The following is a 15,797-nucleotide window of genomic DNA, read 5'->3' on the forward strand; positions in this document are numbered from 1 at the left end:
TATTTCAACGGAAGCAGCTCATTATTAGGAACATAGCCATAGAGAAAGTTAAGGTGCAATGGAACCACTTTGGGCCTAAAGACGCTACATGGGAGATGGTGGATCAGATGTGGGCCATGTATCCTTATTTGTTTTCCAGTGGAGGCAAAACAATTTTGGTATGATGTTTAGTATATGTTTGTCATATGTTTTGTTGATGTTTTGGTATATTTACATATGTATATGGATGTAAATACCACTGCAATTTGTCTTATAAAGCTCCAATAAGTGGTATGGTTGTTATCTTGTCATGTTGTCATGATGTTTTGCTTTTGAGAAGGTCACTCATTGTAATTACTGCATCGAGATAAGTTATAAAGCTGCATGGGAAGTATGTTTTCTTTTCAGCAATTTTGTTGAGGTCTTCATGTGGTTCAACAATGAGGACGATGTTCCCTAAGGGGGAGGTGTTTGTAAGAACCCCTGATTAAAGGATCATGTAATAAAAGTTAACAAAGGCAAACTAAGACCACGGTTTAGGGACACTTATTCCAAGTTGAATGTTGGGAAACGATATCCTAGTCGGAATCACTAGATTTGCTTATGGCTAAGGGAAATTAGCAAAGGTAATGGCTAAGGCATTAAAAAGGTATTTTGGCACATTTATTTATGAAAATAAAATGGAATATACTAGAAAAGGAAGGTGAAAGGTCACAAGATGCATGTGAGGAGGAAATTGAAGGAAAATAATGGAAAATGAAGAAATAGAGGCCTCATTGATGAAAAGGCTTCTGATGATTAGTTTGTAACCTTTTGTCAATTCAATTTTTGAGATATCTCATTATTCCCTCTCTCGTGCACTCTTGGGAACTTAATTTTTCTTGGAGCATTCTAGATTTAGAGAAAGGAAGGGAGCAAGGAAAGGAAAATAAAGCAAAGGAAGTACAAGGAAAATAAAGGAAAGTAAAGAGAAAGAAAGGAAGAGTAGGATCGAGCAACTTCAACAAGAATACTTGCAAGTAAGATATTGCATGTGTGATTTCCTAGCTAGTTTTGACATGCCTGCCTTTTCATGTCAATATTTGGTTCTCTGGTTGTCAATGGCATGGTATTGTTGGGTTATAATAGAGGTTTACAGCCTTTCCTTGCCTTTTTCTAGATAGCCATTGTGATGGGATTTTTTTTCGGTTTTGAACTTTGGAATTGCTGGATGGTTTCTAAATCAAGGGTGGAGGTGTTCTCAGAAAAATTCCTAAAGGCCTAGGAATCCATTGACCGGTTTTGGAGGGACACAAAGTAAAGCTTGAGGGCAGAGCCTCGATTTAGGGCCTAGTGGTCGGGTGTGGATTGCAGTAAATCCTGAGAGACAAGGAGATGAAAAGTTCCTCAAGGATAATGATGGAGTTAGGATGCATTCCAAGGTCGATTTGGTTTTTGTGACCTTTGGATTCTGTTGCTTGTTTTGGATTGGTTTATCCATGAGATCCCACATTCATGCTTGGAATATGGCATGGGTGTGACTGGCTGAAAGAAATATTTGGTTCAGCCATGTCTATGGTCAGGTGGTACATGGAAGTCCCAAACCTGGTTGGCTCCTTCCTATGTTTAATAAAATCTAACTTCTCTTGATTTTTTAATTGTTATTATGTGGCGTTAATGGTTTTTATCTCATTGTTATTTACATGGTTTAATGCTGGTTAGAAGAATGGTTATATATGACTAGTTATAGTCATGGTTATTTCATGTATTTGCTTATCAGTGAAAGGATAATGGATGCAAGACCTAATTGATGTCAAAATAGTTAAGCGAAGAGGGTGGTTATCCTCCTTGTCAAGTTAATATGAGTTATAAATCATTTATGCTTTGTCTTGTATTCATATCCTGTAGATTGAATTGATGCCACGTGTTTTACATAATGTCAGTACCAGTTGGGGATGGTGAGGCCTAGTCCTAGAGACAGGTTTTTGCTTGCAATTCTGGTTTTCATGTCATTTATGGATTCTAAAAGCTACAAGGCTTTCTATGTAGTGACCTAGATTCTAGGCTTGAAAAGTGGCACAAATCCTAGAATCGTTGGCACAGGTTTGAGGAGAAAATCCCCTAGACACACACATGCCTTGTTGTGGGAGCAACTAGAGCCTCCCAGATGTACCCTTGTCCATATCAATGGAGCGTCCAGGATTTTAATGGTCTAAAAATGAGTGGGACTTAGGGACTAGTCATGGGGATGACTAGGAAGGCTTCTTGGAGTCCTGTAGTAGGTATAGAAGGTATTTATTATGGGTTTTCATCGATTCCACTTCCTGAAGGTCACATATGATGTCGAGTATCCTCATTGTAGCCCCTAAACTCATGTTTACCAGGGTAAGCTAATGAAAGTAGGTATATATGAGGGGAGGCATCGTTACAACTTCATTTAAATTCTCGCTGAAATAAGAAATTTTTCTTTCTTCCTAACTTAATATTCCTCAAATAGAAACTACACTTCCATATATCTCAACTTGGAAAAACTTGTTTAACTCTATGAGAGACCAAACATGTTGTTCTTTGACCTTTCTCTTTGGAGAATTAAAGTTTCTATCTGCTGCTACAATCCACTTGAATGGATGCTTTTTTTCTTTGATAGTTTCTATAATAGGTGCACAAAGTATGCTATAATTTTTAATGACATTTCTATAAAAACACTGAAGACCATGAAAACTTCTGACATCAAATAGATTTCATGGGAGAGGCCAATGAATCATTTCTCTGACCCTTTTTAAGGGCCCATCCTCAAACCAGTTTCAAAAATTACAAAGCCCAAATATATCAACTCCTTCTTCATGAAGTTGAATTTATTTAAATTAGTTATCAGTAATATTTCTTATTGCAAGGTGGTAAAAACCAATATGAGATATCGTAGATGGTCTTAGTTTTCTCTACTTTATACTAACATGTCATCCAAAAAACCAACAAACTAACTTATAAACTCCTTCAAGACTTCACTCATTTGTGATAGACAGTTTTGGAAAATCTCCTCTTGCAAATATTTATAAATATTCTTTTAATTAAATTATGAGAATATAAGCACAATTAAATGACTGAGAGATGGGACATAGATTTCAGAGCTTTGGAAAGGAGGTAGCTTATGAAATTGGAGGAATTTGATTAATTAATGACAATTATGAGGATGACTAGCAAGATTTAAATTAAGATGACCTACACATTTAAGAAGTAGAGGAAGTGTATGGTCTTCCCCAATAAGGAGGATGGGTCCATACTCCTGTTGACGGAAGTATGCAAAAAAAAGGACAAAAACATCAAAGAAAGGGGAAAAACGTACATATCATATTAGGAGAGACAAATCATGACAGTGCAAAGAGGGGGGACACGAGAGAAATTTTAAGAGAGGAGATAGATTTGGTGGGATTCAAGCTAATAACCTGAGAATGATTTTTGGCTAAGAATCACAAAGAAATGTCTTACTTTTGAGGCTTATAAACCGACTAGGAAACTAGCTAGATGAAACTTGCTAGTAGATTTAGGTGCTCCAGGACTAGATGGGATGATAACACCTGATGCAATCTAGGTGGATATTAATGGCCACCCATATATTCCAGTGGAATATCATAATTTTTCTATTTTTATAGTTTTATATTTTTTGGCAGTTTCAGGTAGTGAATTCTAGTGATCTGAATGTGGAATATTTCTTTTTCTATGCTAAGATCCTCATCGGAATACAAAAATGTTCTTGAGATTGGTACTCCAAAATAGCAACTAAAAGCATGAGTTTTTATGTGTGTGTGTTTTTATGTTAATTTGATGAAAACTTTGAAGATGAATTCAAAAACCTGAATGGAAGTATGCATCAATCAATAATACACCAACCATTATTGAAGGAGTACACCCCTCCTAGGCTACATCTCCTTGGATCAACACTAATGGCATGACCGCTTCTCATTATGTTCAATGTTTAGGAAAATAAGAGTACATAAAGTGCTGAGAAATGGAGTGGTTAGTTTATCCTTCAAATAAACAAACTTGTGCAAGAGTTATCACTCCATATACATGTTAACCTATAGTTAAACCTGTAAAATTTCAAAAAAAAAAGGCATCTTGAACCAAGACCCCATACTTGAACTTGAAAGAGCATAAACAATACCACAATCGAATTGACGTACGTAAACAAGTCTCTTCTCCAAAACACATCGATAAAAGAGGAATACAATATATAGCACTGATGTAATAGTTGTTGCAGAAAACATACGGAGGCTGGAAAATCCCTGCAATGTCATCTCCATCTTCAAACTCCTCCATAAACTAATTCAACACTCTGGTTGACCATGGCAACCATAGACTTCAATCTGAAAAATTCCTATCTATAAGTGCTCCTTTGATTTTGAGACCTGCTCCAATGAGTCCAAAATGTTCAAAACTGGCTACCTAGCTTCTTTGTGCACCCAATTTGGCTGAAACCTAGAGATGTTATGACCTCTCCTAGTTTTCCCACTATTCGGTCCACAAATTGACCAAAATCTGGTAACAAACACACATTGTTTCCTGAAATTTCGGTAACTGGGGGACAAATCCCCCAAATTTTTGGTGGATTTTTGGTAACTGGCCCACTAAAACCCACCAACAGTTAAATTAAATGTTACACGAGAATTCGTTACCACGACGGTTAGGCGACGACATCCTCTGAGCGGTCACATATAATGTTGGCAGCTAACTACAAGAGTTTTAAGATTCTGGCCATTACCCTGATAGTCAAGCACCCCTCCAAATTATGGTAAATGATGGTGGTTAAGATTAGGAGCATTCACATGGGAGGATGAGTCCGCCCAACCCCCAATCATTACAACGTTAAACTTTAAATACACTACAATATTTATATGGTTAATTCATAACGGTGTGGTGTAATGCTAAGTGTGTACTTTGTGTGTTGGGTAGTCATGGGTTCGAGCTCTGTTTCCTCCCCTTGATCTATAACAACATTTTGGCGGCCTCCTAGGTTGCCACGTGGCGGCCTTCGGCTGGGCCATGTGTTAGCCCATGGTTGGCCACAACAAAAACACATGGACCACACAATAACTTGCCACTTGGAACCACCCAATTTTCCAGAGATGTACAGTCATCTTTCCAACTCATCCTGGTGCCTTGCATTGTCAATTGTACGGATGCATAGTTAGAAGACCAGTCGGCAGTGTGTAATTTTTTTTTGCCTGTTTGGGAAAATGATCCGAACGCAATATATTGAGCATATGATATCGGTTTTCCATGAAACAAGTTACGTCAAAATAAGGATGATGGGATCTACATAGTCATTTAGGTTCCACACCGATCCGACAACTTTGAAGTTTTGAGAAATTTTGAGCTCTTGATCACCTAGGCCCATTTTAAGGCCCCAAATGACATATTTTGGGGAAATGAGAAAACATAAGTCTTTGGATAGAATTTGCAATAAAAATTTACTCTCCTCAAATAGACATTTCTAACAAGTTATCGTCCATGCCAAATAAAGATCATTCGCTAAATTTACCGCCTAAGGAAGTTTAGACTCCAACTTACCCCATTGGCGCTCATAAGCCTTTGGAGCTTCATCTCCTAAGGTTAGGGCTTTTGATTTTTAAGGTTTCTCATTGTTTCATCATGATAAAAATTTCTTTGAGCCTCATTATAACATAGTTCAGGAAGGCGAGTAACTGTCACATCTCTTCTCAGAGACAAGATACCACTTCTCGAGCTAGTTTGCTTTCCTTTTGCATGTAAATAATTCGATCATTCGCTATTTATTAATTGAAGTTTAGTTTCATTGTATCTCTATGTTTTTGTTTCAAATATGTATTTCATTTTGTTCCTTCATAAATTTTGGATCAATGGTATGAGAGTAGTCTTCTCTTTCTCTACTTTATTGTGCAATTCCCCCAATGAGGTTGGGGTAAAAAGGTCTTTGAGCCTCATTATAACATAGTTCAGGAAGGTGAGTAGCTATCACATCTCTTCTCATAGACAAGATACCATTGCTCGAGCTAGTTTTCTTTCCTTTTGCATGTAAACACTTCCATAATTCGCTATTTATGAATTGAAGCTTAGTTTCATTGTATGTCTATGTTTATGTTTCAAATATGTATTTCATTTTGTTCCTTCATAAATTTGGATCAATGGTATGAGAGTAGTCTGCTCTTTCTCTATTTTACTGTGAAATGTCCCCAACGAGGTTGGGGTATAAGGAGTTAGAACTAAAACTACTTGAGCCTTTGCAAGACAGTCCTTGCCGACCCCAACAACCTCCCATGGTAGAAGAAAAGAAAGACAAGGGAGTAGGAGATACTAACGTATTCTTGCTCAAATAAGTCCTTGAGTGAAAAAGGAATGAAGTGATGGATAAATTTTCTCAGATCCTTCACAAGATGCCAATAGGTGATGCAACTTTATCCAACAACCACTTTGGAGGCACCACGCTCTTTAAGGTAAAAATTAATTTCGATGTTCCTATCCAAATGCCAGATAGATGTAGATGCTCTACATGAATGGTTAAAATTTCTCATGGAGGCTTAATTGTGCGAGCAATACTATACCATGTGCATTCATATTGGGGGATATATGTTGAGGGAAAGTGGCCTAATATATTGAGCATATAATAACGAATAAAGGGTGTTTATATTGGCATGTATAAGAAATGGAGCTTAAAGTTAATGAAAAAATGTAAAGGGGTATAAATGTTAATGAAAAGATGGATACCTACAATATCTAGTGAAAGTAGGGGTTTTTTAAATGGGGAAGGTGTATTGGGTTCGTATTTGTGGGAGGTTAAATAATCTCATTTGTATAGGTATTTTTCAATATATAGCCAAATTAAGGGTATTATTTAGTATGCCATAAACGCACATGATATGTCAAAGGTTCATTGAGTGAACCTCACATGAATCTACTGGAAGGACATTTTTCAGTCCATAATTTTTATGATAGAGAAAATATTACTTTTCCACTGCTTAAACTTTCCCCCCATGTCAAGGACTAGTGGGAAACTTATTGTGTGAAAAGGTCCATGGAGGAGTTCACACTATTTTTAGTTGCACCCTCTTGGAATCCTTTTAACCATGTTGTTAAGGAATAATATTACCCTGTTGGGAGCTACGAAGACAAATATATAAAATGGACCACACTATGACAAGAAAGGGACTAAGAAGTACTAGAGTTCACAAATATCTTTCATACCTTGAGCATGAAGTTAGGTAACAAGGACTCTGAATGACATTTGGTGCTCAATTATTATGGATGTCTATACACATACATCCAAATAGAAATGGAGTTATTGGACATCTCCTTTCTTGGTGCAACATACCAATATGATACTAGAATCAAGAAAAATTTTAAATAGAAGAAGTGAGAATTTAAATTTGGGAATCTGAAGCAAAATAAGGGTACCCTTAAACTGTATATGAAAAGATAAATCCATGGTGGAATAGACGGGATCAACCCATAGAAGTCACAAGAAAAGAATAACTATGGGAAGATGAATAAACACACAGGAAAGTGGTGTGATTTCGACAAGACCCCCACTCATAACACAAATGAGAGTTGTGCAAATTAGTCACTAGTGACCGAGGTTAAAGCTTCAAATTCATATGTAGGTTCTAACTCTAAAATAGACCTTGATAAGGGGAAAAAATCATCGATGTATAACCCAATTCCACTGTTTCTACCACCAAGGTCTAGCAAAGTGAGACCAAAGATTTAGAGGAATGTGAGAGTCTCTTCTGCTCAAAAATGTGGGTGAAGGGTGCTTTGCTAGATTTTATTGTAGATAGAAAGAATCAAAAGAAAATCAACTCAAAAGAGATCGTTTAGAGGTTAGGCCTTCCAAAAACACCACACCCGCAAGTGATACATCATCAAGTGGCTCCACCAAGGGTTAGATTTCTATGTCAGCCAACAATTATTCCTACCCTACAACATCAAGCCTTTCACAGACGAGGTATTGTGTGATGTTTCTCCCCTTGAATTTTGTGATGTTTTTTTAGGCCTACCATACTTTTGGAAGCATCATGTTGTGTCTAGAACTTGTATTTTTATTATTACTTTGGCAAGAAAATTGTACAAGATCTGAGAGGTAGCTCCACCTACTACCATTTCTCTAATCTCTACTAAGAAATGCAGTAAGATCATCTCCCAAGGGAGTCTTAGAAGAGTTTGAGGTCGGAGGAGAGATGAAAAGAAGAAGGATTTTGGGTAAGAAGTTATAAGTGTTCTCGAGTCTTAGTGTAGGTAGAGGCTCTGTGGCTGAGTACGCAGAGGTCCAGGGTGGAAGTCCGCAGCTGAGTGAGCGGACCCCTGCAGCTGTGTGCGCAGGGCGGATAGAGTTGGTACTAAACTTGAGATATCAATAAAGAGAATTATTCTGCAACTTGAGATACAAATGAGATTATTTAACCTCCTACGAATACGAACCCAATAAACATTCCCAATTAAAAAAACCCCTACTTTCACTAGATATTGTAGGTATCCATCTTTTCATTAACATTTATACCCCCTTACTTTTTTTCATTAACCAAGGCTTCAAGGACTAGTAACTCAACCCACCAAGGGCTTCTAGAGTGTTTGTCCAACCTAGTCTTCCAAGACTAATAACTCAATCCAATTTTTTATAGGTCTTCCAGAGCATTTGTCTAACCAAGGCTTCCAAGAACTAATAACTCAACCCAAGCTAAGGAAACATGAAAACCAACCAAAAAAAAACAAGGTAATAAACCCACAAACTCCATGGCTATCCAATAAATGGCAAGGTTAGGAAATCCATTGTTAATCCAATAAATCCTCCATGCCAGTGACAGATCATGACCAGAAATCCACATGCATATGCCATGCATGCCAAAACTAGTGAAGAAAACATATATGCAACTTGGTACCTACAAGAAAATCCAACTATAGTTGTTGAACCCGATGTCCTCTTGCACTTTCCTACTCTTCCTTTTCCTTATTGCTCCAAAAATCCAAGTATGCCACACTCTCCAAGAATTCTCCAAGAGAACTCTAAGTATCCAAGAGTATGAGAGAGACAGCAAATAATGAAAGAGCTCCAAAACTGAAATGACAAAAGGGTAGCAACTGATCCTCAAAATACTTTTTGTGAGTGAGGCCTCCATTTTCTTCATTTTCCATTATTTTCCTTCAATTTCATCCTCACATGGAACTTGTGACCTTTCACCTCCCTTTTCTCCTAATTTCCATTATTTTCATAAATAAATGTACCAAAAATTCCATTTTTCCTTTCCAAAGCCTTAGCCATTGCCTTTGCCAATTTCCTTAGCCATTAAACAATCACAAGTGATCCCCATAATTAGGCTTCTTCCCAAACTTTATCTTGGAATAAATGTCCCATCAACTGTGGTTATTATTTTTCCTTTATTAACTCTTATTACATGGAATTTTCACCAAGGTTGTGACAGATCCCTCCCCCTTGGAGGAACACCATCCTTGATGTTCAACAACACCTATAACTAAAAAGTTGTTGCAAGCAAAACATACTGTGGATGGAGCTTTGTAACTTAGCTCGATGAAATATTTACAATGATCAACCTATTGAAAAGAAAGCCAATACAAAAACATAACAACATAACATCATAATGATATGACACCCATACCACTTATTGGATCTTTATAACATATCTCATAGAGGTATTTACATCCATATACATATGTACATAAACCAACATCACCAAAACATATACCAAAGCATATAACAAGACATATACCAAATCACCATACCCAAAACACCAAGCCAAACTTGCTTTGCCTCAATCGACAAACAAGGAAGGATACATAATCGACATCTGATCCACCATATCCCATGTAGTTTCATCAGGCCAAAAGTGCTTCCATTGCACCTTAATCGATTTTCAAGTTTCAAAGTATGAGAACTTTTTTTTGCAATATATACTGAGGCTCCGGCTGGAACTCTTCATTTGATTCCACCTACAATACAGACCAGTCAATCACATGATCAACATCCTTAACATACTTCTTAAGCAATGATACATGGAAAATATCATGGACTTTCACTGTCGGAGGAAGTGCAAGTAGATATGCTACTGCCCCGATCCTCTCAATGATACTGAAGGGTCTACAAAACCATGGTGCCATATTGGCACATGATCCAATTCATAAGGTTCTCTTCTTTGCTTTGATGTACAAGTACACTTGTTACCCAACCTAGAACTCCTTTAACAACTTTTTATGATCTTCATGTAGCTCTTCTGCCTATCCTATGCTACCTTTATATTATTCTTTATAACTTCCATTTTTTGTTCCATGTCTGCCAACATGTCTAGTCCAATCAACACCCTGTTAACTAGATCAATCCAATTGACAGGAGTATTGCAACTCTGGCCATACAATTCCTCAAACAGACTCATCCTCAACGATTCATGATACACATTGTTGTAAGAAAACTCCACCAGTGGAAGGTACTCTTCCCACTTTCACCGTTCATGCATCACATACATCCTCAACATGTCCTCCAATATCCTATTGACCCTCTTTGTGTGTCCATCTTTCTGCGGATGATAAGCTATACTAAAGGTCAAGTCTTTGCCCAAACATAGAAATAACTTCTTCCTAAACTTGGAAGTGAAATTTTCATCCTTGTCTAACACAATATTCTTTAGAACACCATGCAATCTGACCACATCTCTGATGAATACCTATTCTACATTGCTATCTTAGAATGTGCACTTCACGAGAATGAAATGTACAACCTTTGTCAACTTGTCCACAACAACCATGATGGAACCATGTTGTCTCACCATCATCAGCAAACCTGTGATGAAGTATATGGAAATGACCTCCCTTTTCCACTGTGGAATCACAATCAGTTGTAGTAGTCCACCTAGATGCTTACACTCTACCTTCACATGCTGACAATCAAAATATCTAGCCACAAACTTTGCTACATCCCTCTTCAAGTTTGGCCAATAATAAAATTTATTTATTGTAGTCAATGTCTTTTGATAACCTGGGTGACCCAAATATGGTTTCGCATGAAAGTCTCTCAATATCACCTTTTTGAATTCATTATTGTCTGACACATATATCATGTCTCTAAATATAACCAATCCATCCGCTATAATGAAATAATCCACATCCTGTGCGCTTGCACCTGTACCATGACCTATAGCTATACTTGTACTATCACCTGTACATGTACCTATACTATCACTTGTACCTGTACATGTACTATCACCTGCACATGTACTATAACATGTACCTATACCTAGACTTTGTTGCAACCTGTGTATAATCTCCATGTACCTGATATCCTGCTAACCTCCATACAAGATCCTAGCCTATAGATCTATTCCATAGGAGCTCATAGTTGCTAAGTGATTTACTTGTACTTTTCTTCTAAGAGCACATGCCACTCTGTTCTCTTTGCCTTCGATATACCTGATCTCAAAATCGAACTCATTGATCATAGACAACCACCGAGCTTGCCTACCATTCATATTCACTTGGTTAAACATATACCGCAAACTGCTATGATCACTCATCAATACAAATATCCTACTAAGAAGATAGTCTCCACATCTTCAATGCATATATGATTGATTCTAACTCAAGATCACATGTGGGGTAGTTCTGCTCATGCTCATTAAATTTCCATCACTCATAGAATACCACCTATCCATCCTGCATAAGGACTCTACCAAGTCCTTTCTTTCAAGCATCTGTGCATACTACAAACTCTTTGTCTGAATCGACAATATTTAACACTGGTGCATGTGTCAACAACTGCTTGAGCTGCTCAAAACTAGCCTCATACTCCTCTGTCAATTCAAACTTCTTACCTTTCCTATGCAATGATGTGATAGGATAAGAAATATGTGAGAAGTTCCTGATACACCTCTTATAATATCCTGTCGAATCCATAAAATATCTCACCTCATTAACATTCTTAGACGCTACCCACTCCATGATAGCCCTCATATTTTATGGATCTACTACAATGCCTTCCTTATAGACAACATGCTTGAAGTAATGTACCTCATTCTGAAAGAAGCTACACTTCCTAAGCTTAGCATATAATTGATGCTCTCCCAACAACCTCAACACTACTACTAAATGCTCAGCATGCTCTTCCTCATTTTTAGAGTATACCAATATTTCATCAATGAACACACTAACAAACTTATCCAAGTACAGGCACAACACACTATTAATCAAGCACATAACTTTAGCTGGAGAATTAGTTAAACCAAATTGAAATATAACAAACTCATAATTCCCAAACCTGGTCGAGAATTTTTTCTTCTAAATTCCCTCCTCTTTAATGCATATGTGATGATCTCCAGATCTTAGATCAATATTCGAGAACATCATTTCTCCCTTCAAATAAGAAAACAAGTCATCAATACTCTATAGCAGATACCTATTCTTGATGGTCACTTTATTCAACTGCCTATAGTCAATGCATAATCTGGGAGTACCATATTTCTTCTTCACACAAAATACCGCTGCGCCTCATGGTGATACACTTGGCCTAATGTACCCCTTGTCCAACATTTCCTTCAATTGTAGATTCAACTACACCAACTTTGGTGTGCTCATCCTCTAAGGTGATTTTGATGCTAGAGTTTCCCCTGGAACTAACTCAATAGAAAATTCTACCACCCTGTAAGGTGGAAACTCTGACATGTCCCTAGGAAATACATTTTTGAACTTCTGTAAAACTAGATACCTGCTCAAAACATCTGTACCCTCAACTTCCTTACCCTTATCACTAGAAACATGTACTGCAAATAACTTGCACCCTTTCCTCTGGCTACGCTTTGCTTGCATAGTTTTCACCATCCTAACTAATGTGGCTTTTATCTTTCCCTATAAGACTCTTGGTTCTCCATTTTCATCAACACACTCAATAGTTTTGTCATAACAATCCACCTTGGTTCTATGAAGATACAATGAGTCCATTCCCAAAAAATATACTGTATGATCCTAACGGTAATACATTCAAATGTGTTGCGGTAGACATGTCATCAAATCAAATGCACAAGCTCTTACCCAATGTTGAACTCATTTCTTCGTAGCCATATCCAACTCCACTAACCAAGACTTCACATGCAATTCCTTACTCAAACAACACTTATCCATGAACTCAGTAATAACATAGCTATAATTAGATCTAGGGTCAATCAAAATAGAAATAACTTGATGAAAAAGATTATCGTCCATCTCAAGGATGGATGCCTGATGGTCTTCCTTTTTGTAATCCAATGTTGTATATATGCGAGGAACACTCTAAGCAACATCTCCAATAGTCTATGCCTCCTACGCACTATATATCTAAAGCCTACTACCCTGATTTTTTGAGCAATCTCTCTTGCAATGATCTTTACCACAAGTCCAACACTCTATAGGCTTCCACCCTATCTCCTTGTTTTGTTATCTTGATTGGTATCCTTGTCCTCTATTTGATGCATTGAACTTTTTATATGGTGTTGCATTCTCTTTATTATCTATACCCTGAGGTATTACTTGTTTCTTGTCCCATTTTCCTTTCCTTTTTGTATTACCCCTCCAATCTGGTTAAGTCTCAGACTTGCGCTTCGATTGTTCATAGCAATACCTTAACTTTTGAATGGCCCCCTCCAATGATCTAGGCTCATCGATCTCAATATTGTGTTTGAATGCAACCAACAATCCAATAATGAACCTATGAATCTTACCCTTCTCCTTCATGAGATAAGGCACATACCTTAGTAACTCCAAGAACCTGCTAGTTTACTCATCATCTGTCATCGATCCCATATTTAGCTCATAAAATGATTTTTCCTTGTAATCAAAATATCTCTATGATAGGTACTTCTTCTTGAATAACTTCTCAAACGCACTCCAAGTAAAATACTTCTCATGAATACATCTGAAATTCTTTACATATTCCCACCAAATGTATGCTTTACCTTTGAGACTGAATGTAGCTACTCTAGCTTTCATGTTCTTTGAATAGTCATGCAACATGAAGAACTTCCTCATGCCAAGCAACCATGTGTCTACATCCTATGGTTTCTTCACCTCTCCATCCAAATTAGGTGTCTTTGCTTTCTTAAAATTATCCGGAAAATACCCCCTATCACACCTCCTGTAAGGATGATAATGATGATGGTCATAGTGCATATCTAAATCAGAACTAGAGTGATGACCGTGTCTATCCCCTCTCCTATCTGGAGTGTCCAACAACCTGCCATTTCTGACCATGTCATCTCTATTTGACCTGTGACCACCATGCTACCTACTATCATATGCCCCATTAGTTCTATCATCCTGCTCATGGTTAATCAGACGTGGTCCCTGTCATTGCAAATCTCACAAAATCTAAAGTATCACTACATTTACCTATGCTTGTTTCTCTAGAGCTTGCATGATTCTGTCATTATAGGCCTTACAACTCCTTATTTCTTCCTTTCAAGATTCTCGTTGTAACTGCCAAATCGAAATAGTTCCCAACACCATCTTTCTCTTGTGATTCATAGGGAGAGTCTTTTTAGCCAACTTGCTAGTCATTTGATATTTCTTCCTGCAAGGTATATCATGTTAGCTAAAATATTGGGGAGGATACCTTGTCTGCAAGGTCAAAAAATCAATGTGATACATGTATAATATAATCATGACAACATATAGAAACATAACACATAATAATATGACCATGAAACCATGATTCTAGCTTGGGTCCAGTCATCAATGCATGACCTTAACAACAACTCATACCACAACCTCATCCATGACAACCACCACTACATCAATGTACACTTGACCACATGCAAACAATAACATGCATAACCAATGTGTAACCAACCATAGACATGCATACGTACATGTCACTAAGCATAAACAAACAATACGTGTATCCAAACCTACAAGAATGATACATGTAACCAAACATACAAGAATGTAATCAAGAAAAATATAACAACATGCAACCAATCATACATTTATGACGATTCACTCCACAATAACAACATCAAGTACCTCATGAAGAAATCACTAAAACCATGATCAACATTATGCAAATGCAACAAGCACATGGAATGGAAGTGTAAGAGACTCACATGTAACTGACATGCATTCATGACCAACACACAACCTATCTAGTCTGAGGGGTGAATCGTGCTCTAATATGACTATGTAACACCCTCCTCCCACATCTACACAAGAAACCGACTAGCCTGGGTAAACATGTGACGAGAAGCCACTATGATATGATTTGACCTCCTTAGTCATGTTAGGAAAGTGGAACTGACGGAAAAACACCATACAAACATTTAACATTAGCATTAGGACCCTTAGGCACCAATCCAACCTTTCAAGAAGCTAGCTTCTGGGTCCCGCTTAAATTTTGGACAACTTGACCTCTGGACGCTCTCATGCTATAGGCATGCCAGCATCCAGAGACCTCCAGATGCTCTCACAAGCTTGCAAGCTAGCCTCCAAGGACTCTTTTTGTCAATTTTGTGCCAGCGTCCCTGGGAATTAAGCCACATTTTCCGGCCTAGAGCCTAGGTCATTGCCCAAAATGGAATGACATATTCAAAATAGTAAGATAACAAGGAAATGATAGTGCAAAACCAATTACTTGAATAATACCTTGACTGGACCCCTCCTAACCGTGACAGGCATTTTGTCAAACATATCATGAATATGTAATCAAAAGGTGTACATAAAAAATCTAAGCATATGGGTCTCATACTTAGCTAAGAATCACTAAGAAACATTGATTCCTCAACACATAAACTTCCATTTCATCCATTAGTTCATAGATACATTTTTCATTCATTTACAAATAA

The sequence above is a fragment of the Pinus tabuliformis genome, chromosome 7, assembly GCF_031772625.1.
Source record: "Pinus tabuliformis cultivar Carrire ecotype Pingquan chromosome 7, CPIR1, whole genome shotgun sequence".
Lineage (NCBI taxonomy): Eukaryota > Viridiplantae > Streptophyta > Pinopsida > Pinales > Pinaceae > Pinus > Pinus tabuliformis.